We start from the raw sequence: 25980 nt of genomic DNA, 5'->3' as shown, positions 1-25980 counted from the left end.
AACCAGTTATGATGAAAACGGGCAGTTGTCAATTAATGAGGGTGGGAACTGCATTAATTGGCATCCACGGAATATTGACAAAGCCAATAATGTTGTATTGGCATTACTACCTTGTTTCATTCAAACTGAGTATGATGGGGACAATATTACTGTTGGCATGTTGTCTGACTTTTCCAACATCATGTCTGCAATTAAAGTTGAAGTGTCTGAAAGACGCAGATACATTGGTACGTGTGAACAATCAAACATGCCAGCTAGGCGTCGCGTTGGGTTTGACACCGCAATTAGCGAGGCAAAGACAAGGATGAGAAATGAGTTCCAAATGGTACTAACGGAGAATGTCACTCGTCTCAAACCAGGGGGTGTCTCTTCCCAAATTAAGATTGTGAAAAAGAAATACATAAAATGGTTATCAAATCATAAATTGGCATGTGGAGCTCGTCTATCGCTGAGAAGGCCAGGTCCAATGATTCTGTTGGCATATGGAAATTACTACAACATGCTAAACAACGCCCACTATCCATTAATTGTATAACAGAAGCACAATGGCACCGTCACATTGCCAACACTCTAGGTAGGGTGATCCCTCATGATGTCAAACTAGCTATTCCTGCTGAGCCATGGGTCTGTCATGCAACAATACTGGACATTATGGTGACCATCTCCAAACTTAAAAACTCTAGAGCTACAGGGCCTGATGGTGTGTGTAACTTACTAATAAAACAACAACCAGAATTATGGGCTACGGCCTTACATCGACTGTTTACCCTAATAGGCATGTCAGGAGTAATACCTGAGTCGTGGCAGTCCAGTCATATATTGACAATCCATAGAAAAAGGGGCATGGGATTGTCCCAGTAACTTCAGAATGCTTGCTATGCTCGATACCTCATCGAAAATATTTGCAAAAGTCTTATTGCAAGAACTGGATGTGTGGATCACGGCGAAAAAAATCCTCCCTCCAAATCAAATTAGCTTCCGTGCAAATTCAGGTACCATGCATGGGCTGCTGCTCCTGTCTACTGTGGTTGAACATTCGTGGACTAGACGCAATATCGATGTGTACTGCAAATACATTGATTTCTCTGCGGCGTTCCATACGGTGCAGAGAAATCAGCTGTGGAAAAAGCTGTCTGCCTGGGGTATTCCACCAGGCCTCTTGAGGATGTTGATGCTGTTGCACACCGATACCACAGTGCGTATTCACCTGAATGCTGCCGGCAGATTTTCAGCCTCTATGACAACATCTAGCGGAGTCAAACAGGGGTGTATGGTCGCGACAATACTATTCAATCTGTACTTGGCAGATATGGAAATAGCCTTTCATATAGCAGCAGCAAACCCAGTGACGATTACCGAGGTGATCATTGGATGGTTGGCCTACGCCGACTATCTTATTCTGCTTGACTATACACCGGCAGGCCTCCAGCTGATGTTAGACGCACTAAGCAGCTATTGTATCGATAATGGACTGCAGATCAACATCCACAAGAGCAAAGTGATGGTCTTCACAAGAAAACGTTGTCTGAAAAAACATGTGTGGACATTGAACGGAAAAGCATTAGAACAAGTAAAATCCTACAAATACCTTGGTATTATTGTAGATGACCGTTTAACATGGAAGGCCCACTGGTCCGCACTTCAGGCTCGGCGCATGGTTTCCACCAATGCGCTGAGCATTTTCATTGGAAGAAATAGTGGCTACTCAGTATCTGCGGTATTGACAATCTATATCGCAAAGATAAGAGCAATCCTATTGTAGGCCATTATTATATGGGGGCATAATTTCATCAAATTAGTTGAGCAATTTGAAGCTCACTTGCTCTGTAAATTGCTTCGTTTACCACAGTGCGTAAGTGTGGAATACATATACCTAGAATTTAACTTGGTGGGAATGTCTCATGTAATTGTCAATCATTGTGTATTAAATTTTGAGAAGCTGATACGACTTGAAACAGAAACAATCACTGGTGCCTATGTGTCTGCATATTTGCGACTCATGAGTAGTGCTACGTTTGGCATAATGGGTAAATTGAAAAAAACTTCATAGTAAGTGGGCTAGTCCAACTTCCTCATATGGCCAGATGAGCATGCTCACCATGAAGTCTAAGCTAAAGAATGTATTGAAAGAAGTTAGCTATGAACTGTATGTGATAGCCTATATGCACTGCGATACAGACATATGAAATCATATAATAACACCGCTGAGCTCGATGAAATTGAGACACTATGGTCATTATTTATGAGTGACAATGACACAAACCTAATATATTTTATGGTGACATTTTATAAAAAGATTGTACTGATTTTACACTGTATTGAATAATTATGTACGGTACTGTAAGATTACTGTATGAAATATGTAATTTTTATTGTAATGAGTTAGTAAAATTGATTTTAATATTGTAATATGTGCACATTACGGCATATAAAACATTTGTTTTGTTATATGTATACCAATAAACTATGAAACCATGATAATCCCTATCCTGAAGAAACCTTCTGCTAGCCCTCTCCTTGCCTCCAACTTCAGACCAATCTCCCATCTCCCCTTTATCTAAAAGCTCCTTGAGTGCCTAGCCTACTCAACTTTCTGCATTCGTCTCATCCCACTCACTTCTCCCCACCTCTCAATCTGGTTTCCACCCTAAACACTCCACTGAGACTGCCCTTGCCTACGTCCTGAACTCTCTCCTCACTGCTCGCTATGCTAAGCAATCGTCCGTTCTCATCCTCCTTGATCTTTCAGCAGCTTTCAACACCGTAGATCACCCCTTACTTCTCAGCACTCTGTCCTCTTTCGGCTTCAAAGGCTCTGTTCTCTCCTGGTTCTCCTCATACCTCTCCAATCGATCCTTCACTGTCTCCTGGGGCAGCCGTACCTCCTCCAGCCTCCCCCTGAACTATGGTGTCCCTCAGGGATCCGTGCTAGGACCCTTTCTTTTCTCTCTACACCTCCCTACTCTCACCAGTAATCTCCTCTTTCGGCATTTCCCACCACTTCTACGCTGATGACACCCAACTCTTTCTTTCCTTCTCCTCCTTCACACCTGACCTCCACCACAGTTTCCTCCTGCCTCACAGCCATAAAAAACTGGATGTCATCCCACTTCCTTTCTCTCAATACTGACAAGACTGGGGTGCTATTCTTCACTCCCAACACTCTCTCCCCTTCCCCCCCCCTCCCTTCTAACCTCCCAATATCTACCCTTGCCCGCAACCTTGGCCTCCATTTGACTCCTCTCTCTCCTTCTCCACCCACATCTCTCTAACCTCCCGAACCTGTCATCACCACCTCTTCAACATCCGCAAGATCCGCTCCTCTCACATTCCACACCTCCAAACTCCTAATCTCCTCCCTTATTTTCTCCTGCCTCTTCTACTCCTCTCTCCTCTTTGGACTCCCTGTCTCTCGCCTAACTCCCGTAAAATCCATCTACCACTCCTCTATTCGTACTCTGTCTCCACAGCCCTTGAGTCTCCATTTCTTCCTCTCTCTCTCTCTCTCTCAACTCAACTGGCTTCCCTTCCTCTCACAACTGAAATTTCATTTCCTCTGCCTTGTCTACAAAACTCTCCATGACCTGCCCCCCCTACCTTTCTTCCCTCCTCTCTTTTTATTCACCCTCCCGCTATCTCCGCTTTGCAGACCTCTACCTCCTCTCTGTACCCCCAGCCCTATGTGCCTCCTCGCGCTTCCGCTCCTTCCAACTCTTGGCCCCCCAACACTGGAACACCCTCCCCATCCACTCCTCCACTACCAACTCATCCTTCCGCTCCTCCCTAAAAGCCCTTCTTCTTCACTCGCCCCCCTGACTCCCCTTCCCTACTCCTCTCCCCTTCTAACTCACCCCCCTCCTTCCCCTCCCTCAGGACCTCAAATTCGCCACTGATACCACTTGAACTTTAAGGTCACCAGACCACTCCCCCTCCCTCCCACTCCCAGACCACAATACAAACTCTGGAACCCCCTTCACCTTCCTCCACTCTCCCCCTCCTCCTTGTAAATTGTTGTACATGTTGTTCTAATGACTTGACTCATGTTGTAATATGCTTCTCTTACTCTTGTACCTGTTGTTATATTGTAAAGCGCTTTAGCTTAAAGCGCTATATAAATTCAATAAACATAACTGAAGGCCATCTGGCTGGCTCTCAGGGCCTTCCTTCCGGTTATTTAGGGCAAGGTAGTCCTCATTCAGACAGACAACTCGACCAGCATGTTCTATGCTAACAGGCAGGGAGGTACCAGATCCCCCCCAGCCCCCACTGTGCAGGCTGGCAGTCGGCATGTGAGAGTGGGCCCTGGAGAAAAACATCTACCTCAGGGCGTTCCACCTGCCGGGGGAATCCAACCTGGAGGCAGATAGGCTCAGCAGACTGGGCGCGGAAAACTACAAGTGGCAGTTGAACGACCTAGTGCTGCAGGAGATCTTTTGCGAATGGGGCCACCCTCAGGTGGACTTTTTTTCCTCCCGGGGCAACAAGAAATGCCAACTATTCGCCTCCTGGCAGGGCCCGGACTCCTTGGGCGCTGCCTTTCAGATCAGGTGGGACGGAATGACGGCATATGCCTTTCCGCCCACTCCCCTGATTCACAGGGTGATATGCAAGATCAAGGAGTCTCGCCTCCTCAGCAGCATCCTAATAGCTCCATGGTGGCCAGCCAGGCCATGGTTTTTGGAGCTGCTCAGACTCTGAGAGGCCTCCCATTTGCCTGCCGAAGGGCCCAGCACATATTCTGATGCAGCAGGGGGTAGGGTCATCCAGCCCACACCAGAGAAATTAGCCCTCACAGCGTGGTTCCTGAACATGTCTCGCTAGGACATCGCAGCCTCTCTGTCTAATCTAGAGATCCTACAGGGCGCCAGGAGCAAATCTACCAGGGCCCAGTATAAAAGCAAGTGGACCAGGTTCTGTCACTGGGCAGACTCTTAAGAGCTCAGACCCTCTGACATGTTCCTTAGACGACGTGCTCTCCCTTTCGGTGCATCTCGCCCATTCAGGCGTGAAGGTGGACACTTGCCGCACCTACCTGGCAGCCATTGGGCCATACAGAAACTCGGAGGAGAGTTTTTCCTCTTCCAACCCAATTGTCAGGAGACATTTGACAGATCTTGCCAGGCTCTACACGCCCATCAAGAGGCCGCACCCCGTGTGGGACCTCAACATAGTCTTGGGTGCCCTGACGCACAAACCATTCGAACCAATGGCGTCCGCGGACATCAGGCTGGTCACCATTAAGACGGCCTTGTTAGTCGGCCTCACCTCAGCTCGCAGAATCAGCAAAATTCATGCGCTGGTCACCTCGGAGCCATACACTACGTTTCACAAGGACATGGTAGTCCTATGGATGCACCCAGCATTCCTACCTAAGGTGCCGTCCGCTTTCCATCTGAATGTAGAAATTGTGTTGCCCACGTTTTTTGCTGAGCCCAAAGACGAGGCCCAGAGAGTTTATGGCAGGCGTGCCCCAAATTCTACCTGGACAGGACCAAGGGCTTCCGCAAGTCGGATGCTCTTTTTGTCACCTTCGCAGGATCAAGACCAGGGTATCAGGCCTCCAAGTCCTCCATAGCCCGTTGGATGGTTTCGGCCATCAAAGAAGCCTAAAAGGGTCAGCACAAGCCACTGCCGGCCAACATGCACGCCCACGCGGGCGGAACCAAGGCAACGGCCTTCGCTTTTCAGCGGCATGTCCCCTGGCAAGTCATCAGCAGGCTGGCCACATGGGCCACCACTTCATCTTTCTGTAAGCACTACTGTTTGGATGCCGGTTCTACATCAGACGCGGCTTTCGGACAGGCGGTTCTTAGAAACCGGTTTGCCACCCGGGGGCTACATTCAGTTGTAATCGCCCACGCAGTATGATCGAAAAGGGACGGGACGTAAGAGTAATTATAAGTTACTCACCATAGTTATTTACATACTCTTAGTCCTTCGTCCCCTTTCCTCCATACATCCCACAAACCTCCCCCCTAATAAAACTGGTGTCATAAGGCAATGTTAAATCTATTGTCGATGCGTCTATGGGGACTGAGGTGTGGCGCCGGAGGGCGGAGTCAGGACAGCGCATGCTCGTAGGGTCACACCCCCGCGCGCCTCTAAATTTAAAGAGGAAGAAAGGTTTTTCTGTTGAAAAGGGTTCTGTCTCCCGTCCCACGCGAGTGACGCCCATTCAGTATGGAGGAAAGGGGACTAAGAGTATGTTAGTCACTACGGTGAGTAACTTATAATTTACTCAGCACTAGTGCATTGACACTCACTCTAAAGCAGATTCTCAGGTGGGACAAGCAGTGCTAAAACATCTATTTGCTGCTGTACCTTCTCCAGCATGGGGTCTGGCATGGATTCACATGCTCATGAATATTCCCCGTCGTCAGGCTGGGAATCCTCGGTAAAGAAAAAACCAGTATCAGTTTCGTTTCTGATCTGTCTTTCGTAGTAATAACCAATCACTGGTCTCTGCGTCATACTGACCACAGCCAATGACTGCCCTCTACCTAAGCACCGCCTCTGGCAGCCATCTTCAGATTTTTACCGCACGTTCATGTGTTGGGATCCTCGTGCTATTGCTCTCGAGCGTTAGTGCTATTTTTTTCGCGCTTTTTACAAAAAACTTCGATTCTTTCGGTCAAAAGAGCCTCAAGCTCCACCGATCCTACATCCGATCAACGGGGACCCGTGTCGGATTCATCTGTGCCCCTCAAGGGTGAAGATTTCGTCGAGCTACACTTCGGAGGACTCCAGAAGCTTCTCAGGCCCGGTCTCGGAGATGGCCCAGGAGAAGGGAAGCTCGACGCCCGGAAAGCTGTTCAGGGTCTGCCCTGGATGCCAGCTGCAGAACGTCTTCAAGGAGGACGAACACTCTTTCTACCTTTACTGCCTTCATGAGGACAAGACGCACGTGGAGAAGGACTGTGCGTTTTGCGGCAACATGTCGGAACGGACCATGAAGGACCGCCATCAACGTCTCGCCAACTGGCTGGAGGGTAAGAGCCCGTCTGGCGAGAAGAAGAAGAAATCCGAGCGGTCTTCTAAGACCTTTGAGGGCGCCCCGGCGACGGGGGCCCAACATAAGGCCAAGCACCGCGAGTCCGCTGGCACCGGGAGCGCCGAACGGTCGGGCTCTACGGGCGCCAGGCAGGGCGCACCCTCCCCGGCACCATCAACCACGAGCCAACGCTCTGGGTCGGGTAAGAGGAAGGCCGAGCACCCGGCGAAGCTCCTGGAGAGGCCCCGGTCGAGCTCTAAGGCAGAGGAGGAGCGTGGCAGTGCCCCCTCCCTCAAGGATAAGGCGGTGAGCGCACCTAAGGTGGTGAAGGCCTTGATCCATCCGACCAAGCCCTCTATCGAAACGGTCGCGGCGGCCCTGGCTCAGCCTGTGGTGGCTGCACCAGTGGTGGCGACCTCAGGGCCCAGAATCTCCCTGCCTCCTCGGAGGGAGTCTTCCTTTGTGCCCATCGATAGGACCCCCGTGAAACCCTCCGTGGGGAAGAAGAAGGGGGGGCAGGGCGTCGTCGTAGAGTCGGCCTCAACCTCAGAAGAGGAGCTGATCGAGGTCTTAAGCCACGGCCTAGGCGTGGAAGAAGGCCAGCCCGTCGGAATGGACCCCGACGCAGGTGACGACGACGACATCGTCGAGGATACCGACGGGGCCCCTGCTCGCCCGTCGGATTCCCCTCTGCCAGCGCCGCAAGACAACTCGGCGGCCATTTTGTTGGCCATACAGTCCTTATGCTCCGAGATAAGGACGAGGCTACCGTTACCGACGGAGGAACCTCTCCCGTCGGGGGATCCAGAACCGGGACCTTCTGGTGTTCCCCCTACCAAGAAAAGAAGGATCCATCCACCACCTCCTTTTCAACCGTCGCGCCCCTTCCAGCCCTCCTCCCCGTCCACCCGAGGGGATGATACGGGGACTGACACGGCAGCGACGGGTACGGACGACGAGGCATACGACGAGGATTTTCCGTCGTCGCCTCCCACCAGGGCCTCTCCGCCCGACGAGATCGGATCTTTCCACTCCATGATCTCCAGGGCTTCCGAGCTTTTCCAACTCTGCCCTGAGGAGAAGAAAAAGGAAGGCTTCCTTTATCAGCGGCGCGAGGCCAAGAGGAAGACGGTCCTCGCAGTGCCTCTGTTGGACGACATTTGGGATGAGGGCCTTTCCCTCCTCAAGAACCCTTCCACGACGCCAGCTAGAAGAGACCGGTACGAGAAAAAGTACCGGGTCCCGGACACGGCCCCCCTATGCCTCCGGGCGCAGCCTACCCCGGACTCCGTCGTCTCCGCGGCAGCCAGGAAGAAAGCGGGGGGGGGTGCGGCCTCCCCATCGACTTCCCCGCCGGACGGCGAGGGAAAGAAATTGGATACTATGGGGCGTAGAGTCATCTCGTCGGCAGCGACGACGATTAAAGCGGCCAACGCCTTGGCTATCGTGGCCCGCTACGACAGGGAGCTCTGGTACAAGATGGCTCCCCTGCTGGATTTTCTGCCGGACGACAAGAGGGCGGAGGCCCTTGAGATCCTGCAGGAAGGTGAGGTGGCCTCGGACCACGCCATCACCGTGGCGACGGACATCGCCGACACTGGGTTCCGCCAGCTGGGCAACGGCGTTTGCCTTCGACGTCGTGGATGGCTCAAAGCTACGGACTTCCGGCAGGACGTCCAGACCAGAGTCCTGGACATGCCCTTCGACGGGAACAACCTGTTTGGGAAGACAGTGGACGATTCCCTTCAGGCCATCAAGGCGGATACGGAGACGGCCCGGGCCCTTGGAGTCCTGCAACGACGGACGCCCTTTCGGAGCGGCGGAGGCAAGGGCGCCTCCAAAGGTTCCGGCGGCGGTTTCGCTTCCTACCGTCAAGCGGCCCGCTCGTCGTCGCAAGAGGCCTACAGAGGACGAGGCAAGTCTAGCGGACCCCGCCGTCGTCGCCAAGGAGGTCAAGGCGGCAAGGCCGCGTCCAAGCAGGATTGAACCGGCCGTGGGGTCGGGCCCCCACCGAAGCACCCCGGTGGGAGGCCGGCTGGCGGGCTTCGTCAGCGTGTGGGAGTCCATCTCCACCGACCGTTGGGTGCTGGACGCCCTGGCCCGGGGCCACGCGCTCGAGTTTCAAAGAAGGTGCCCGCGCGTCCCCCCCGTGGCCAGGAAAGAACTTCACGTCCCTCAACTTCTCCTGGAGGTAAAGGCGATGCTCAGAAAGGGCGCCATCGAACTCGTCCCAAAGAGGCTTCGGGGCTCCGGAGTCTACTCGAGATACTTCCTCGTGAAGAAGAAGACGGGAGGATGGCGCCCCATCCTAGACCTGCGACGTCTGAACAAGTTCATCAAGGCGCAGAAGTTCCGGATGGTCACCCTCCAGCACGTCCTGGGTCAGCTGGAGGAAGGAGACTTCCTATCGTCGTTGGATTTGGAGGATGCCTACTTCCACATTCCCATCCTAAAGGGGCACCGCAAATTCCTCAGATTCGTGGTCCAAGGGCGTCATTACCAGTTCAAAGCCCTTCCCTTCGGACTACTGTCGGCACCCAGGGTATTCACCAAGTGCCTTGCACCGGTGGCGGCGCAGCTGCGCCGCGAGGGGATTCACGTCTACCCCTAGCTGGACGACTGGCTCATCCGCGCCAAGACGAGGGAGCTCGCCGTGGTCCACACGGCAAGGACCGTCCAACTCCTCACGGACCTGGGATTCTCCGTGAACTACGCCAAATCCCACCTGGTGCCCGCGCAAGTCGCACTGTTTCTGGGAGCGAGGCTCGACACAGTGTCCCTTCTGGCCTCCCCGTCGGAGGAGAGGACCAGGACCATCTTGGGCAAGGTGCAACGGATGTTGGTGGCCGACGCGGCCAAAGTGAGGTCCATCAAGTCCCTCCTCGGGATGATGTCTTCCTGCATCTACCTCATTCCCATGTGCAGGCTCCGGATGCGCCCGTTGCAAGAATTCCTGGATGCGCGCTGGATCCAGACGACGGGCAGCTTCGAGGAAAGGATCAAGCTCGACGAGAGTTTCCGACGAGCGATACGGTGGTGGGGCACCCGCGCGCATCTGACGGCGGGCATGGACTTCCAGACCCCAGCCCACCAGGAGACTGTGACCACGGATGCCTCCCTGGAAGGGTGGGGAGCGCACACCGAAAATCTGCACGCAAGGGGACTCTGGCTCCCGACGGAGAAGTCCCTACATATCAACGTCCTGGAGCTCCGTGCAGTGTTTTGGGCCCTCAGGTCCTTCCTTCCGTCCCTCAAGGGCAAGGTGGTGAGGATCTTCACCGACAACACCACCACCATGTTTTACATCAGGAAACAGGGCGGAACCAGGTCCCCAGCGCTGTCCAAGGAGGCGCAGGACCTGTGGCATTGGGCCGTCGCCCAAGGGATTTTTTCTGGTGCCGTTTCATCTGGCAGGGATAAAAAACACCATCGCCGACTCACTCAGCAGGGAGCTGCGCTCGTGCCACGAGTGGGAACTACGGCAGGATCTGGTGGATCGCCTCTTCCGACGGTGGGGCACACCCCAGATCGACCTGTTCGCGACGGCGACGAACACCAAGTGCCGGAGGTTCGCCAGCAGGTTTCCCCAGACGAGGAGCATGGGCGATGCTTTCTCGTTCCCCTGGGAGGGCCTGTTCCTCTACGCGTTCCCTCCCTTGCCTCTGCTAATCCGGCTCGTCAACCAGCTCAAGAGGTCACGGTGCAGGATGATCCTCGTCGCACCTGCGTGGCCGAGGCAGATATGGTTCCCGGACCTTCTGGACTTGTCAGCGTCCCCGCCGATCAAGCTGCCGGCGGACGCGGATCTACTCTCCAGGGAAGGAGGCGCCATCCTCCACCACGACCCCAAGTCGCTGAACTTGCAGGCCTGGCTCCTGCAGCGCTAGAGTTTGGAGGATACGACATACCGGCCGATTGCAGAGAGGTTCTTGCAAAGGCCAGGGCGTCCTCGACTCTTAAATGCTACGGACACAAATGGAAGAGGTTCTCTGTCTGGTGCCACGCACAGAAGATTAACCCTCTACGGATTACGGCTCCCCAAGTACTGCCGTACCTGCTGACGCTGGCCAAAGCTGGTCTGGCACACGCGTCCATCAAGATTCATCTTGCTGCGATCTCCCGATACACCAGAACCACGGGCCGGACGTCCTTGTGGTCTCATCGTCTGGTGAAAGAGTTCATGAAGGGACTGTTCAGATCGTTCCCGCCGGTGAAGGCTCCGGCCCCGGCGTGGGAGCTCAACGTGGTGCTGACCAAGCTCATGGGACCTCCGTTCGAGCCTCTGCACTCGGCCCCGTTGAAGTTTCTATCGTGGAAAACAGCTTTTCTTGTGGCCATCACCTCCGCACGACGAGTGGGAGAGATCCAGGCCCTTTCCTGCAAGGCCCCGTACTTGACTTTCCACGACACGAGGGTAGTGCTCAGGACGCACCCCTCCTTCATGCCCAAGGTACCGTCGGACTTCCATCTGAACGAACCCTTGGTGTTACCTGTGTTTTTCCCGTCGCCTTCGTCGCCGGCTGAGAGGACTTTGCACTCGCTGGATGTAGCTAGAGCGCTGAAGTTCTACGTGGACCGCACGAAGGGTTTTCGGAAGACGTCACAACTCTTTGTGAACTTTGGACCTGTCAATCAGGGGAAGGCTCTCTCGAAGGCTTCCATCTCCAGATGGCTCTCCGGCTGTATCATGTGCTGTCACCGGTTGGCAAACCGACCGCTGCCTGGCCGTCCGAGAGCCCATTCCACCAGAGCGATCGCAGCTACCACGGCGTTCCTATCTGGTGTGCCCCTGCTGGACATATGCAGGGCTGCTACGTGGAGGTCGACGCACACCTTCACGAAATTCTACTGCGTCGACCGGGATTCTAGGGAGGAGTCCAGGGTCGGCCAAGCAGTGCTGCGCAACCTGTTCGCCTGAGGTGAGCCTGGTGAGGAGGTAAGATGCTTAATGTTGAGTTGATGTGATGCTTAATGTTGAGCCTTTGCCACCTCCCGTGGTTGTGCATGTGTGTACTGCTATGTATTCTTTATTCATGAGCATGTGAATCCATGCCAGACCCCATGCTGGAGAAGGAACAAGTTACTTACCTGTAACTGTTGTTCTCCAGCATGGGTCTGGCATGGATTCACATGCGAACCCTCCCGCCTACCCCTCTGCGGCTCTTCACTTGGTCATACTGCCACTTCACGTGCTTCCAAATCTGAAGATGGCTGCCAGAGGCGGTGCTTAGGTAGAGGGCAGTCATTGGCTGTGGTCAGTATGACGCAGAGACCAGTGATTGGTTATTACTACGAAAGACAGATCAGAAACGAAACTGATACTGGTTTTTTCTTTACCGAGGATTCCCAGCCTGACGACGGGGAATATTCATGAGCATGTGAATCCATGCCAGACCCATGCTGGAGAACAACAGTTACAGGTAAGTAACTTGTTCCTTCTCACAACCCACCACCTTCGCCAAACACTCGCTAATCTATGCATGGCATGTGATCTAAGCAGATTCCACAAGCCTCAGAAGGGATACCTTACTCACCATAATCGTATTTCTGATTCTTGTATCTTCTTAGTGTCCAGAAATGTCTGTTTATTTCTTCCGTGGTACCTGCTGAACCCCACAGTTCCTCACTGATTTCTCTGTGTCCTCCTGATATTATAAATTCCAGCAAGACTCCGGTCACTCTGGGGGGAAAGGGGAATTGGATAAAATAACAGACACCGGTGCACTTCTTGCTTCATGGCTGGGCTCCCTGTACAAGTAAAACGTGTTATTGCATACCTAAATACCAACACCAAACCTCCCTTAATTTTCTTCCCTTCCCAGTTACCTATGAATCCTCTGCTAAGGCTGAGAAGATTTTATTCACATAGTTATACAAATGCGCTTTGAATGCTTTAATTTCTTTTCTTTTTGTTCTTCTATTACAAACTGAATATCTCTGGAGAAAGTCTTTAGTTCTAACTGAAGTCTTCTCACACCTTGCCACTCTCTGAATCTTAACTTTTGTTTAGAAACTTTGTTCTTCTCTTATTCAAAGAATGTTCAGACTTTTCCGAAATGTTTGTTTTTGTCTTGCTCTTTTTTCGTATACTTTTTATATCCTTAAAACTACTGGAAGAGGAAATAAACTACAACTATCCTAATGCCAAATAAAATGGCTGGCGGAATTGAACTAAAAGCAAATTGCACAAAAAGGAATTTAACCCTGAAAAAACCTGGAGTTATAAACTCTGCGGGATCCCACCTAGTTTGCTTGATCTGATTAGCATTAGAACTTTAAATAAGTTTGCTTCCTTCAAGGGAGTTAATATGCGCAAGGCGCGACTTCCAAAAGCCATCGGGTGGCGTTCGCGCGTTCTTTCTATTTTACTAGAATTTCCAATCTTAAATTAAAGTTCGCCGGCTTTGTTCCAAGAGAAGCCGTATACTTTGCTCTAGCTCTTTTAACAAACACAGCGTTGCAGAGTGAGGCGCGATTGCTATACGCCATCTAGTGGCGGGCCCACATTTAAATGAATGTTATTTTTACTCTGAAATATAAAGTTCAGTGTTTTTTGACATTCATGAGGACGCCGAAAACAAAGCGCCACCTTGCTTTCTAATGCACTGTGCTGAAAACTGAAGTGGAATTCTTTGTTTACTTTAGCAAATAAACATTACTTCACTTTTCTTCCTCCATACATCAATTATCACAACAACTTCCAAGACACATACTGTAACACAGTAGATTTCAATTAACGAAATAAATGCCAGTGCTGCATACTATGCTGTCCCTGAGGTATAATTAAACTGAATCAAAATAAACAACTCTCAAATCACTGCGCTCCCACCAGTAAATTATTATTTTAGCAGCATTTCGAAAATCTTCATAACTCTGATCCAAAACTCTTCTCAGCTGTAAGCCTCAACAGAGCTGAAACAAAACCTGACTTCCTTACTGGACAATTCTGATGAAAGGCAACTGGGAAAAGGTATGTCCTCAACATTCCATAGTAGAATGTTACTGAGGGAAAGCACCATCTTGCCCTGGGTTACAGCCCCCTCCTCCATCTTGTGAGCTGGCAGCTACAGATCTCTCTTCCCAACCCCCTGTAAATGTCTGTACACGATTAAGTCTGCACGTACTCCCACCCACACCAGACCTTGAACTCTGTCTTCCTCAATCCCTTATGCTTGGATTCACATGCGCCCACCCTTCCTCCCCTTTGAGTAGAAGGTGCATCAGTGTTTTCAGGGCTTTATCTGATACATATTCTGCTTTACTACACCTGTACCCACGCTACACTTAATGCAACCTCATGTCGGAAACAAAACAATCTGAGGGACCTCGAAGGGTGAAGCACCATGGGTACAGTAGACGTCACACTAGGGATGGTATTACTGGCACACCCTGTCGACGTCCCTTTTTGAGTTTCAAAAACAACTATTACTCTGCAGCTTCCACTAGATGACGCCCTATGCATAGCATGTGAATCTATGCAGATACGAGCATCAGAAATACGATTACGGTGAGTAATATATCATATGTATGTATTTATTTATGAAAGTGTATTGGTATGTTCGTGGTTGGTTCCCGCCCCATAACAGTTGGTGGGCTGAAGTTTTGGCCTAAGGTTGGCATATCAGTCTGGGGTGTACTGGCGATAGTGAAATTTGACCATAGCCACCCATTCACCCTGCACAGGGCGGGGTCCGGCCCTTTGCTATCAGTTTAGGCATTTCCGGGAGATTGCTGATTTTGCGATTTTTCAAAAATAGGAAGTTAGGACACAATATACACAAGGCTATAGCATAAAATAATTTGCCACATTTTGTACTGTATTTTGGCTGCATCACTGTGTAGCTTTTTTAAAGGATTCCTGCCTCCCACGAATTCCTCATTTTTTTATATATCTTCTCAAGCACCAGCTGCCTCCAGAAACATTTTCAGCCACAAAGGGTCCCAGCACAGCTCCTCCCGGTGCCTTTGTGCACCACTGATGTCAGACTTGACATCAGGGCCAGAATATATAGAGCTAGCCGCAGCTTATGGCCTTAGTTCCTGTTTTACATGAAGTCACGACACAGCTTGCCAATGCCACTAACCTTTCTATACTCCCACGTCTCATCCCCTTTCCTCCTTACTGTATGGAAGTCCCTGCACAGTGATGGGGCCAGTGACCTTTTTGCCCAGTAACAAAGGCCTGCGGGCTTAAGCACGCTATGCTAGCCCTGCCCTCTGTTACCTACCCTCACTTCTCTCTTCCACGCGGATGGGACCGGACCAGCCCTGCTTGAGTACATACGTATTCTTTTTTCTGGTGTCGAAGCTTTCTCGTTTCCGCGTGCCTTTTTACATTTTCACCTTCCTCTGGTGCTTCACTTCCCCCAGCACATCCCAGGTGTGACCGGTTTCAGCAGGTACACACCTGTTAGGGCTATTTCCTGGTTTTGGATCCGAAAGCACTCTGTGAGGAATGCTTGGGGTTCGACCACCATTGGAATGACTGTTAAGCATGTAACACCCGAACACCTCAATCCCTGAAGAAAACACTTTCCAGGTTGTGGGGAATTTACTCAAAATTGCCATCAGCTCACCTAAAGAACTTTGTACGTCTCAAGTCGAAGCCAGAGGAGCCAAGTACCCTATTCTCAGAGCACTTCGACAGGAGGACGCATTGTCTGGGAGGTCCCCTGTCGGGAGGATGCATCAGATCCTTGTAAAGGAGTGTTAGGCAGAATCCTGTCCAGTGCCCTTAGGGACCACTACACACAATTAAGACTACAAGTGGTAATACAAGTTTACCTTTGGCACAAGCCTGTACTACTACTATGTTAAAGTGGTAGCAGTAGCGGAGCAGCCAGGCTTATCTCAAGAGTATATGAGCAGTAGCAGGGATTGCACAAAGGGACCACAATTACTGTGACTCAAGCAAACACTGAATCAAGGTTTCAGGTAATAAAATATAAGTACATTTATTTTTAAACCGTTTGTTATAAACACAACACTTCTATTAATTCAAAACCACACGTAAAATACACTACAACCAACCAATTCACTTTGTACGGTATAACTCAAGGTAAGTACCCTATGTTTTAACGGACCGGTGTTGTGAAACAAAAGACGTTACCCGGAATGCATATGCGATCACTTTTTGACAGTAATGACAGTTTGGTCTTACTAAAGAAACACGTATCCGCGGCAAGAAATGTTACCAGGGCAAAAACACACTTATCACCTGAGATACTCAGAGAGAGTTGGGGGGAAAAATCTTAGGCAATACTTTTGTCAAGGCAGACAGAATCAGAGAACACTCATGGACAGAAATTCAAGAGTCAATAGGCTGAAGAAGACTCCGGACTGGATCGTCTCTGGTTGTCAAAGGGTAGATGGCTCAGGACTGCAGCAGAGCTTCACCGGAACGGGATAGTTGTAGCAGGCGACTTCTTCTCCGCTTCTCTTTCGGTTCCTTGTAGTTCCAGTGGCGACTCTGACTTCTAGCCCAAAAGTCCTGCCTTTTATGCGAAAATCCCCCATTTACACAGCCTGGCTGTCAATCACGCAGCAGGGGGGTTGTCCAGCCCGGACAACCACCTCAGCCAATCATGGCAAAGTGTGACTTGGGTTTCCTAGGATACCCTGTGCAGGGGGTGACTACACCCCTCCCTCACATTCAGCCCACCTAGACACCCAGGCGCCTAGAGGAGGGCTTCTTAGCAGAAGCCTGCCAAAAGACAGTGAACAAAGGAGGCAAACCTGGTTTTCCGTGCAAAGTAAAACACAAGAATGGAATTTAAAAAAAGAAATGGCGAATAAACTCGACCAGAGCCAAAAGAAAAAGTATTTGGTCAAGTGGGTTTAAAGTTCGAGGCTAATACAATAGTCTACAACAATACCACGTTTATATAGTATAATCGCAGTAGAAAAGTTAGGGTAGATACCACTGCCAGCAGCCAAGTCTAAATGTTAAAACAATGCTCTAGGAGGTACAGATAAAAAAGGGCTACGGATTAACCCTTTCCAATACTCCATGTAAGATGGGGTGTACTGGATCTGTGGTTATTTGACTAAGTAAAGTAAATGGCAACTTTACCCTTTTCTGGGGGACTGTAGTCAGCCTCAGAAATGGAGTCGGTGGGAAGTCTAGAAGACAACCCTGTGTCACTGCACTGAAGGTGCTGTGTAACACACAAAATAAGGGGGCTACTGGAGTGGTGTACTCCAGAGTCCACAACCATAAAAACAGATGAAATACACATGGCAAAACACAGGTAAGAGTGGGAAAAAGGGGTACACTCTAACCAAGTGGAAAAAATAAACTCCAGAAATCCAGCAAAGCTGCTGAGGGACTCACTAGGTAAGGGAAATTAGCCATTGAATGAGAATTCTCCCTAACAAGGAGCATGTACTTAGACGCCTAGAGCTAGCAGTGTGCACGCCTAGGAACCTTCAGGCCCTCCCATGGCCACCTGTAAGGGCTTCATAGCGCTACCACAAGGCGTGGGCCTGAGGGGGCACCTCAATGCAACAAAGCTACCGGGTCAAGGCCCGAGGGCATTACCCCTGGTGATCTCCTCATGGTCTCCAGACACACTAAGCTCCTGCCCGAGGGCCTTCAAAAGCCTTTGTCACCCAGCTCTCTGCTGGACTCTGCTTTCTCACAGATTCCTGCTGAGCCTTCTAAAAACAAAATGTTGTCAAACATATTAAAGGGCAGTGGGACCATCTGGTGCTACTACACCCGCACCGAGGAGTATAACCAATTCCTCCTGCGGACCCCCCCACATCCCCCCCTAAAATGCCAGCTCCATCAACAGACAGACAATACAGTTGCCTCCAAGACAGGAGTTCTCTCCAAGGGTAGAAAAGTCACCTGTGCAAACGCCTTGGTGTACCTGCTTTCACCCATCGTCATCTTTGCAGTACTCATCAATCCAGACATGGCGCATGCAGGCCTCCAACAGCTACTTCAACTGCAACACAATCTTCCACACAGTAGGCCGCTCAAGCAGCTTTTGAGGCATGTATTTTGATCATTTAGGAGGCTAATGAGTTTACAGCCAATGACGGGTATCCTTAAAACTTAGAAGTGATCTAACAGATGCAGCCTGTCCAGGCTCCCGTACCTTCTCTACTACCTGTGGTGCCTCCCTCACTGCCAGTGGCCCCGCCACTTCCGCCTGTTATTGTTCCTCTGGTACCACAGGTCCCTCCTCTTCCACTGCATATTCTGGAGCCTTCACAACCTCATCCTCAGAACCCCTCCAGTTCAGATTGAAATTCTGGTACTCCTGGTTTCGAGGCGTACACCTGCGCCGCTGCAGGAAGACCAGCTTGCAGTACAGCTGACTTATAGTTTGCAGATATAGACGAGGAAGACGACCTAGATAAATCCGCCTCAGCACAATCTTTTCATGGTGGGTTAACCAGAATTTTTAGGAGTCCCTTGACCGCAACAAGAAAAGCCAGAAGCTAGAGTACTGGCTGAAATACGAACTTTAAGAGCATCGAGTACATCGGAGATTCCCCTACAGATCGATGTGGTGCCATTGGTAAAAGTATGGTAAAAGCCCCCACTCTGCAACATCAGCGAACAAAAGGTTAGTTGACAAGATTAGACCAGTTGAAGGAAAAAATATATTACTGTCAACTCACCTGGAGCCACACCCTTCAATAGTAGCAGCAGCAGTTTCACTATACTCTAAACCATCTGCAACAGCATCCTCCTCAGCTACATCCTCAACTTTCTTTTTAACAAAATGCGTCAAAACTTTAGAAGCATTTGCAAAGGTGGTTTATCTTAATTCAGGCCTTCATCTCAAACGATCCAATGTAGATGCTCCATTAGGCGCGGCTGTTTAAAATGAATTTCCAAAATCAGCCCTGAGGCGAGGATTTTGGGAGGCCCCTCTATTATCGTGAACAGGGAAGACACTGAGGTCAGCCAAACCCAATTGAGGTAAGGTAGCAGAGAGGCAAGGCGTAGTTTCGGGTAGGGTGCGAGTGGTCTGGGGCTGCAGCGAGGCAGCCCAGGAGAGAGCTGGTCAGTCCACCAGTTGGTCCAGGAACAATGTTTCCTCACAGAGTAACGCCAGCAATTCCAAGTATATAATACAATTATTTATTAGGCCTTTAGATTACACACTAAGCAGATAAAATCTCTAGATTCATATTTTTACACAAAACCCTTATGAAACAGATCTATACATTCACCATTAGGAGAAATACCATAGCATTTGTTTTTATGACCAGTGGAACACAGGTCGGTAGTCGGATGCATACAAATCAAAAGAACTCTAAAATGGATTGCTTTTCTCCCGCAGATTCCTCGTTCGATAGATATCCTCATCCGTTCGATAGATATCCTCATCCAGCTCTGTTGCTCGGAAACTTTTCGACAGGGGTCGTAGTGGACTTCAACTCGGCCGTCGATTTGTCTTGCTCAGTGCTCGATCGTCGACTCCGGATGTGATGTCAGGCGTGGTGTATTATATACCACGTCACTACTCCCCATACCTCAGTTCCTTCTATCTACACGCTGCTGCAGGAACACGTCATTGAGTCTTCGACTCTGCGTTTTGACTAAAATTAGTCATTTTTTTCATGAAACGTCAACCGCGATGTCCACTCACTGGATTTTGGGCTTTAAAAGGTGCACCGACTGCCATTCCAAAATGTCGCTGACAGAACGGCACGACATTTGTCTTCGGTGTCTGGGTACTGATCACTACATAGAGGGATGTGCGTTGTGCTCCAAGATGCATTTGAAATCCATTCGTGAGAGGGCCGCAAAACTTGCTTTGGGCCGACCGTCCCCAAAACCCCCGGTGTGGTTGCTCATCTGATCTGCCGAGACTGGAGGGCCCACCCCTGAAAATAATAAGAAAAAGCATTGGCGGAAGGCCAAAAAGAAGTCCTGCTCGAGGAGTCACTCCTAGTCTTCATCGCTTAAGTCCTCACCGGAAAAAGGTAAGCAGTCGGCTGGGCCGACCACTCGAAGAGTGGGAGTGTTTCAAAAAAGAAATGTTGTACATGTTTAAAACACAAGTTGCTGCAGGTGAGGGTGTACCCTCTGACCCCCCTGAACAGCAAGCCTCTTCTGCAAAACCATTGCTTGGCATTGCCGACCCCACGCATGACAAACCGTCAGCGTCAGAGAGGCCTTCGGGCTCGACGCCAAAAAAGGTGCAGAAACCATCAACGCCCGGTCCTTCTCAAGAGCGTCGACAAGCTGACGTTCCCAACATTGCAATAATACCCAAGCCTCGACCGACGGCCTTTCCATTGCCGTCGTAAGAAAACCCTCGGTACTGACTATTGGCGACGTACCCATCCTCCCCCTCTCCAGGTCTAGATTCTGCGTGACCATGGCATTGATTTTCCATGATGACGAAGGGACATTGGTCCCATGTATACAGGGTCGGGAGGTGCTGATTTCTCTCGCCGACCTGTTGGCATTAGCCCAAGGATTACATCACACCAGCTGCCTGGACACATCTCAATTTCAGCATGGTCATCGCTGCACGCACGCCCATGCTAAATGTAGGACCTTAGTAGACAGGGTAGTAGAAATCCTAGGTTTGAAGTTCTCTTCAGCACCTGTTCAGGGCTACCAATCGACGGACATCTTTGATGAAGATCCTTTGACAGAGCATAACATGCCACTTAATCTGGCAATTGCAGACCCCCCTACCCTCCTTGAAGCCACATCCCTTCTCCAATCCCCCGTCAACGCTATTTTTATGGGGAAGTACAGGCCGGCAAGAGGAGATCCATCTTTCCTGGCTTCTCTCCCTTCTCCAGAAGGGCTTGTTGTGCAGGCAGCCACAATCTCCACCAGACCTGCGGCATCCACTTTGAATCCGTCTCCGGACAGGGAGAGTAAAAGGCTGGACGCAATGGCCAAGAAGGTTTTTACTTCTTGCAGTATGGCGCTGAAAGCCACTAATGGAATGTGGATTTGTCAGATTATTCTTTAGGTTTATGGAAAGCCGTGGAGCATGCTACGCAATACATCCCTGAAGGTGCAATGCAGGATGTGTTGCACGGCTGGTGGAAGCTGGTAAGGAGGTAGCCAAGCAGTTGTTGCAAACGGGTTCGGATGTGGCCGACTGCGTTGGCCGTTCCATGGGGTCGGCGGTAGTGTTAAGAAGACAAGCCCATCTCAAAACCTCTGGCTTCTTCCCGAACATCCAGAATAGGCTACTGGACATTCCTTTCGAGGGAGAGTTTCTTTTTGGCCAGAAGTTTAAGGAGTCTAAATTGGCTACAAAATCAGTGGGCCTCGCTGCACAGCCGCCCAAACCTGCCTTCAGCTTTGCTTCTAGGGGCAGAAGCTACAGGTGATATGTGCCTTACGACAGGAAAGCGCAGCTCCCACAGGCCAGGCAGGGGCAGAAGCGTTTCTTGCACCCTAGAAGGGGCAGAGGGGCTTCCAGAGGCCAGCAGACAGTGGCGGGGCGGTACCGCTCTCTAAGCCGCTTTGATTTCCCCTCCCATGACTTACCGGTTGGTGGACCATTGCCAGAACATTGGCCCCAGTGGCAGGACATTACCTCCGATCCCTGGGACTTGCAGCTCGTTTGGTGGGGTTATTGCCTGCCCTTCTTAAGAAAACCACCGGACAGACCCCCACCACATCAATCCAACCTGGATAGGAGCTCCAGGAAGTACTGTGAGCCCTGTTGTTGAAGGGGTACCGCCCGATCAGAGAGGGTCGGGTTGGTATTCCTGCGATTTCCTGGTGCACATGAAGGGAGGAGGTCTCTGTCCCATTCTGGACCTGAGTGCCTTGAACAAGTTCCTCAGGAAAGACAAATTCTGGATGTTGACGTTGAAAGAAATTCTCCACGCTCTCGAACTACTGGACTGGCTGGTGTCAATAAATCGGCAGGACGCTTATTTCCATGTGCCGATACATCAAAAGCACAGGAGGTTCCTCATAGGGGACAAGCACGATCAGTTCCAAGTGCTTCCCTTTGGGTTGATGTCCGCTCCAATGGTCTTCACGAAGCTCATCGCGGTAGTCGCGGCTCACCTCAGGAGATCCGGGGTCCACATATTTCCTTTCCTGGTTGATTGGCTGATCTGAGGGAAGTCAGCGGTGCAGGACTTGTCTCATCTGGAGGACACCTGCCTGCTACTGCATAGGCTGGGCTTCTCCCTGAACTTGAAGTCCTATGTGATGCCTGTCCAAAGACTCCAGTTCATCAGAGCAGTCCTAGACACCCGGGTGGGGAGGGCCTTCCCTCCCGAGGAGAGAGTTGACAGCATAGTACAGATTGTACATTTGTTCCGTAATCACGCCACCTAACCAGTGGCTTCCTTCCTCTGCCTCTTAGGTCTCATGGCCACCTTTATTTTTTTAGTGCCAGAGGACAGGCTGCGCATGAGATCCCTACAGTGGCTTCTAATAGAACAGTGATCACAGTAACTCGGAGCGCTCATGGATCCCCTCATGGTGTGTGTCCAAGTGGTCCATGACCACAGCTGTTGGACCGACTGCTGCAATCTTATGGCGGGGGAACCCTTCTGGCCTCCTTAGCCTCAGACCCGAGTGGTCACAGATGCATCTCTGAAGGGTTGGGGGTGCTCACTGCGAGGATTTGCAGGTGAGTGGCCTTTGGTCAGTGAAGGAAGCCAGAGGTGGCACATCAACAGGCTGGAGTTGGGAGCCATCAGGCTAGCCGGGAGGGCTTTCGCTGTGTCTCTGAAGGCGAAACATGTCCTGATCTTGACGGACAACACAGTGGCCATGCACTACCTGAACAAGCAGGGCGGTGTGCGCTTCCTCCCCCTTTCCAGAGAGGTGATGCAGCTGTGGTTCTGGTTGCTAGGGATTCAAGTCTTTGTCTCAGCAGTTCATCTGGCGGGGACAGAGAACAGTTTGGCGGATCCTCTGAGCAGGCAGAGCATGGTCTCACACGAGTGAGAAGTTTGCCAGGAAGTCCTGGAGGAGGTCTTCTCTCTCTGGGGTATCCCAGCAGTGGATCTGTTTGCCACAGAGTACAACAGGAAGTACAGACATACTCTTACTTCCCGTGCCCTTTCCTCTATACTGCATGGGCTCCCCTTCCTAGGGACGGGAGACAGAACCTTTTTCACAAGAAAAACCTACTTCTCCTTTAAATTTAGAGGCGCGCAGGTATGCGGCCCTGGTAGCATGCGCTACTCGGTCTCCTTTTCCGCGTCGACGGGACCGGGCCGATTTCACCAGCGCTCCTGGGTTTGGCTTCGGTTATGTAATACCACACCCTCTTCCCAATTCTTCAGTCTTTTTGTCGTCATTCAGGTACTCGGTCCTCCGGCTTTGCACTCTTCCCCGGCGCATGTTGACTTCAGCGGGCAGGTGTCCAGCCTGCAATTGGCTCTTCCCTACGTCCGACCCCCACGCTCTTTGCCTCCGCTGCTTTGGCCCTAACCACGGCTGGGAAGGTTGTACCGCGTGCAACGCACTGACCCCACGCGCACTGAAGAACAGGCTAGCTAGGTGGAGGGAGCTCTTCGAAGGGTCGCCTCTAGAGGACTTGAAGAACTTCATTAAACAGAGATCGAGGCCAAAGGGAGGGCCGCTATTTTCCATCGTACCCCGTAAAGGCGACTCCTTCCCGAGGAAACGCCCAATCGGGTGGAGCCACTCTGGTTCTGGTACCAGCACGCGCACAGAGGCTAGTCCAGCTCACGGCCGAGGGGTCGTCAGATCATTCCGGAATCAGTGCTGAGGGACCGCAAGGTTCTTTTACAGGGTGTACACCCGAGGGACAACGCCCTAGTATCGGCTCAATGTCCGAGGGGGCGCCTGCACGCAGCACTACCGGCGACAATGTCAAGGGCAATATGCCTTCCAGACCTAGACCTGAGGTGCAGGGTAGGCCTCATGCTCCACCACCAAGAGTCATGGAGGAGGCCGGGCCCAGGGAGCCATGCACCACGACTTTGGCACGTGGCACGACAAAATGACTGTCGTGCCAGACAACATAGCTGCTCGTCCGATGCCACTCCTAGGAACAGAGCAGGCGAGTGAAAGAGTTGCAAGGTGCGACTGGTGTCAACCAGGTACGTGGTCTACAGTTTATCCATCAGCAGCGCAGGGCAGGTTCCCCCTGCAACCTAGACAGAGTGCGCTCTGGCCCCAGCAGTCCCCAGCCACTCCGTCAATATCTCGTACCACCTCTTCTGCCTCTGAAGACAACTTCTTCAAAAGGTTCCGGGCGCTGATGCAAACCCCCCAGATGGGGGCCATCCTGCGGGATGCAGTCAGGGACTTGATCCCTCCAGTCACTCCACCAGCGCCCATAGTCATTACTCTGGCGCCACAGGCCCCAGTGCAGCCCTTGCTGCCCCTGCCGACTCCTTCGATTCTGGTTCCCCTGCCTCCCACAGTAAAGGCAGTTCCGCACCAGCCTCTGCAGCAGCCTCCTGCTCCGGTCTCCACACGCCCAGCACCCCTCCACCCTCTCCGGACACTCTGGTGGACAAAGACGAGGAGGAGGACCCTGAGACGCTGTCATCAGCAAAGGCCGTACACCACAGGTTTGCTGGTTTGGCAGAATATTTGGGCCTTCCTCAACCTGAGGTAGAGCAGCCCAAGGAGGGGGTCTTGGCAGAAGTCCTCGCCCTAAGACCCCCTACAAAGACCAGTATCCCGATGCAGGAGGACGTTGTGGCTCTGGCCAAGAAAGGGTGGCTCAAGCCACACCCGGCCCAACCTGTCAATCGGCGCCTCGATGCCAAGTATAGACAGATGGAGGGGGATACACTCTTGCTGTCGGCACACCCACAGCAGCATTCTTCAGTGATCCCTGCTGCGTCACTTTACTCTCAGCCTCAGTCGTCCTAGGCCACCTCGTCCTCTGTGCTGCTAGGCAAGGAGGAGAAGATCTTGGAGGCATACGGGAAGAAACTGTACTCCAACGCATCCCTGCACATGCGTCAGGCCAAAGCTGATGCCATGCTGGCAGCCGCTAATCAGAGGCTTTGGCGGGAAATGGCAGACTTCCTTCCGGAACTTCCGGTGCAGAGCCAGGCACGCTTCAAGGCGGGTCTAGGAGAAGCCAAGCTGGTAGCGCAGGGCATTGCCCACATCGATACCTCTGGTTGGGCCATCTGCATCGCCACGGACATAAGGAGGACAACCTGGCTTCGGGCTACTAAGTTTAACCCTGACGTCCAGGATTGCATACTGGACCTTCCGTTCTTGGGTAGTGACCTATTTTACTCCAACACCGACGAGGAATTACATAAAAAGAACAGCTCGCAAACTGCAGAGTCTTTATCCTGACAAAGGCCACGGCCAAGGCATACACCCAGTCGCATCAATGCTCCGACAAGGGGGAGTCGTTTGACGGGTTCCAGGGATTCCAGGAACGGAGGTCGACACAACCTGACCGCTCAACGAGTCGGATCCAGCGCAAGCAACAACAAGTGGGGGGAGCAAGGGCTTCTTCCAGCCCCTCCTTCTCCTCAGCAGCATCCTCAGAAGGAAAAAAAGCATGACGCGTCCCTTCGGGTCCATGTGTCTCCAGTGGGTGGCAGGCTTACCTCTCACGTGCATTTCCGGTGCCAGAACTTTGTGGACCCTTTGATCCTCTCTGTAGTATCCACGGGTTACCGCCTACCAATACCTCCCTCTCCTCCCCTCCCACAGATTGGGACGGCAACTCTGTTGGCAGAGATCCGGTCGCTCGTCGAGAGCCGAGCAGTGGAAGAAGTACCAGCCTCCCAGAGAGGATTAGGGTTCTATTCCAGGATTTTCGCCATACAAAAGAAGAACCAGGCTTGCCTGAGAGTTGGGTTGGGCCTATCCACCCTCAACCTCTCCCTCCCTCTTCAGAAATTCAAGATGGTTATGCCAGCACTCATTGCAGAGACACTAGACAAGGGAGACTGGATGTGCTTCCTGTATCTGAAGGAAGCCTCCCTACACGTGACGATTTGGCAGCATCATCGCTCCTTCCTACGCTTCAGGATCATGGGCTGTCATTTCCAGTGCAAGGTGCTACCCTTTGGCC

The 25980-nt window shown here is 51.5% G+C and overlaps 1 protein-coding gene across 1 annotated transcript in view; it reads left to right on the top strand.

Annotated features, from left to right (window-relative positions):
* The window catches only part of IPO4 (importin 4), a 3008003-nt gene that overhangs the window by 2717612 nt on the left and 264411 nt on the right, over positions 1 to 25980 (top strand). The gene's annotated exons all lie outside the window — the stretch shown is intronic.

Source organism: Ambystoma mexicanum, chromosome 13 (assembly GCF_040938575.1).
Source record: "Ambystoma mexicanum isolate Mex_15411 chromosome 13, UKY_AmexF1_1, whole genome shotgun sequence".
In the NCBI taxonomy this organism is placed as follows: domain Eukaryota; kingdom Metazoa; phylum Chordata; class Amphibia; order Caudata; family Ambystomatidae; genus Ambystoma; species Ambystoma mexicanum.
Note: the sequence above shows the minus strand (reverse complement) of the source record. Positions and strands in the feature narration are given on the sequence as shown.